Below are 3,936 nucleotides of genomic sequence, written 5' to 3'. Positions count from 1 at the left end.
CTTTTTGCTGGGTTTGATAGATTGATATTTTAGCAGACATTCCAAAGAGTATTAATGTAATTCTGTTCATAAACATGAAACTTCTGATGAACGTTCAAATAAGATTCGTGATTAAGAAGCCAAAACTCAAAATAGGCTGCACAGAACAATGTTGCCCCTGCCAAGCACATTGTTCGTGTTTATCTTACCTTAGATCAACCGCGTAATTTATTAGGATTTGTGTTGTTCAGTCTTTAGTGGTTCATGTTGTGTTTTACATAATATTGTCTTATGAACACACGTTTGGCCCTAACATTGTCAGTTTGTTTTCATTGAATACCAGTATTGGGATCTTTCACATTTCTTTAACAGTCAGCTTTGCCAAAACCGCAACCTGAATGTCAGATGAAAATCCAAAGGCAAACTTGACTAATGAAATTAACAGTGCGATGAATTGGACACTTTCTCAAGAAGAAGAATGGCTTAACGATAAGATTCTTCGGAAAGACATATTTTTATCTACGCAGTACGTATTTATTTTTAATGTCATCTCGTATCTATTCTGGTCCTGGGGTTTCTTTTAAATATATATAATAAAAAATCTCATTTTAATCAAATACTTTTATGCAACTAATATATAATATATAAAAAAGAAGATGTGGTATGATTGCCAATGAAACAACTATCCACAAAAGACCAAAATGACACAGACATTAACAACTATAGGTCACCGTACGGCCTCCAACAATGAGCAAAGCCCATACCTCATAGTCAGCTATAAAGGACCCGATAAGACACTGTAAAACAATTCAAACGAGAAAACTAACGGCCTTATTTATGTAAAAAAAAAAATGAACGAAAAACAAATATGTAACACTTAAACAAACGACAACCACTGAATTACAGGCTCCTGACTTGGGACAGGCACATACATAAATAATATAGCATATTTTAAAAACGAATATAAATTAGTACGAGTTGATACAATGTTATAATCTTTTTATTGAAAAGACTTCTTGAAAACAAGACACATGTCTTGTTAGTTTTGATATAAGTGAACATGTGGACGGCAGTATTTTCTAGCTCTGTAGACATTTATAAGCATTCTGCAAAAATAGAATATGTAAATGTGGTCAACATCTGTTTCTAATAGAAATTTGTAGTTTTATGAGTAATTTAAACAAGAGACTTTATTAAAGTTTCATACACAACTTTCTGTTATTTTCTTTTTTGAGTATTTCATGTTTTAAAATTGGCGGAAGTAAGTATTTGCTAGCGCTATCGTAATCTATAATAATAATGCAAATATTAGAATGGGCAAATGTTGTTCAACATCTGTTTCATATAGAAATGTATAGTTTAATGAGTAGTTTGTAGAAAATAAAAGGAAGTTGTTATCTGTGAAATTATAATGTTAAGTGAATATAAATCCTGTCTCGCACTGGTTAACATCATAACTGGAACTCTACTGTGCTTAATTAAAATGCAATGGTACTCCTATAAGACACTATGTATTGATAAGTTTATACTTTTATTAATGAATTACGTCAGTGGGATATTGGATCTTATTATTCAAACGTTCTTGATTGACCCTGACGGTATAGAAATAACGACGTCGGTTCAGATCACATAAGGGGGTTAACTCTTAAAATCAGCTGAGCAGTTTAATCAAATACTATTCATGCTATTAGTAAGGAGAAATCAAGCTTTTTAACGATCACATTTAGTCTATGTGCAACTGCTATATATTCAACCAAATTATTCCTGTACGTTGTGTTTCAAAATTTTAAACATTTTCATATTTTTGTAAACGGGTCAAAGTAAATATTTTGTCAAAACCTATTGAAAATTAAACGTGCCAAATATATTTTAGTGAAAGTGTTGGGTACCACCTTAAGGTTGTTATTTTACCAAGAGATGTGTCTTAGTGTCACAGTCATAAGCCGTACAGGACGAACATCTTAATACGTTAACACTTTTATTTCAGAAGACAGCTAAAGACGTTGAGAGGAAAGGACATTGCATTTCTCAAGCTCCTTATTCACGAGGTTAGTACATATTAATCATACACTACCGAAACATCAGCAACCTGGTTTGAACCGAAATTAATTCACGAAAAATATTTATTGAATGTTTGATTGTTTGTGTTTAAACAAAGTCGTAATTGCATGTTCGAATGAAGTTTAATGTAACGGAATTATCGTCTTCATTATATCTTTATGGTGTATAATGAGAGGAGAAATAACTATACAATTCTTTCGAACATAACTACAATCATACTAATATTCCTGAGGTCGAGCAGATATTGCTTTTTAATGTAACAGTAAAACTTCAAATGAATAAATGGCAAATACACCATTTTCATAGATAAGCAATACTCACTGATGAGTCTTTTGTAGACGAAACGCACATCTGGCGTGAATGCAACATTCAATCCCGGTATCTATGATAAGTTTGTTCCTAACAAATATTATGGAACTGTGTGGTTATCTGTTTTCTGTAATGTGTAGTAAAGTAAAGAAACGCCTTTCACAGCATTTCATATTTATTTAGCAAACGGGTACCGTATAATAATAATAATATCATGTATATGTTTTTTGTTCTTTTTATTGGTAAGATTATAAAAAAAAAGAAAATGTGGTACATGTATGATTGCCAATGAGACAAATCTCCACCACAGACAAAATAACACAAAATCCAACAAAGAGCAACGCCCAACGCGCATTTTAGTTATGCAAGGCCCAAAAATGACAAATGTAAAACGCTTCTTTTAACGAGAAAAATAACGAATGAAACACAAATATGTTGGCTTGAAATAACATAGCAACGAACAATAACCACTGAATTCATTCTCCTGAATTGTAACAGGCATATACAGAATGTAGCCAGGTTAACGACTCGTTTGAACCAATCTGGGAGAGTGATGCAACAGTACAACATCAGAACAAACTACAGTTGAAAAAGGTTCTATGCACCAGATGGATACTAATAGTAATACATCTCACAAAAACACAGAGTGGACGAAGACGGGTATTGCCTATAAGATACAATGAAATGGACCAAACTGAACTCCGTGTCATCTAGGACATAATATATTGTTTGTTTACGAGTCCTAGATGTCAATTATGTCATGTCTTATGCGTGTTATGTGTCTTCATACATTTGTTGAACACTTTGATTAAGGATATTTCATTTAAAGATATTTTAGGTGTGTATTTTAAACAAATAGAATGTTTGTCAACACAAAGTCGTGCAGGTTCTAATTCTAATGTAGACAAGGAAACGAGTAAGAATTGAAGAAAATCATAATTGTCGTGTTTTGCTTTGCAGTGTCCGACTTCTTTCTACCAAGCAATCAGCAAACAGTTGGGTATGAAAGATATTCAATCACTGTCCGATTTCCGATTTGCTTTTGAAAACATTGATACCAATGGGATTGATAATGATTTACATTCATCACCTTTAAAACAGTTTACATGTACCAATACGAGAACAATTGAAGCAACTAAAGTTCGCTTAACTGTATAGATGCATAGTGTGTATTCCATTAATAATGAATTCCATATGTACAATCATTAATTTGCCCTTCTATATTTGTTTTTTTTAGTTTTAAATATAGTTGTTGATATAATGCAATATAAAATAACATTATTAAATAAAGAAATGTTGTTTTGTGTGAAAACTAATAAAAATTATTAGTGGACGATAACATTATTTTGATAAGGAAAAAGATGGGATAAAGAGGGAGAGCAAAGGACTCGTAATTAACGAAATCTCTACCACTACACGTTTTAATTAGATAATACTCCTTCTTTTTCATGTCTTTTGATTTACAATTTTATATTGAACTAAATTATATTTGTAACATCATCATTACCAACGCACATAACGTAGGAAAGATTTTTTTAAGAGAAGGCTAATTTCATGATTGAAAGTCCAAAAATACAAAAATGCTAA

General features: G+C 31.7%; 1 long non-coding RNA gene across 1 annotated transcript; it reads left to right on the top strand.

Moving 5' to 3' along the window:
* Positions 1–355: 355 nt before the first annotated feature.
* Positions 356–3,558, top strand: LOC139483598 (uncharacterized). Its single transcript, XR_011655043.1, has 3 exons — positions 356–505; positions 1,967–2,027; positions 3,310–3,558. It is a non-coding gene; the product is annotated as an uncharacterized lncRNA (long non-coding RNA).
* The last annotated feature ends 378 nt before the right edge of the window (positions 3,559–3,936 follow it).

The sequence above is a fragment of the Mytilus edulis genome, chromosome 7 (genome assembly GCF_963676685.1).
Source record: "Mytilus edulis chromosome 7, xbMytEdul2.2, whole genome shotgun sequence".
Taxonomy (NCBI): Eukaryota; Metazoa; Mollusca; class Bivalvia; order Mytilida; family Mytilidae; genus Mytilus; species Mytilus edulis.
This window is presented reverse-complemented; position numbering and strand designations above follow the sequence as displayed.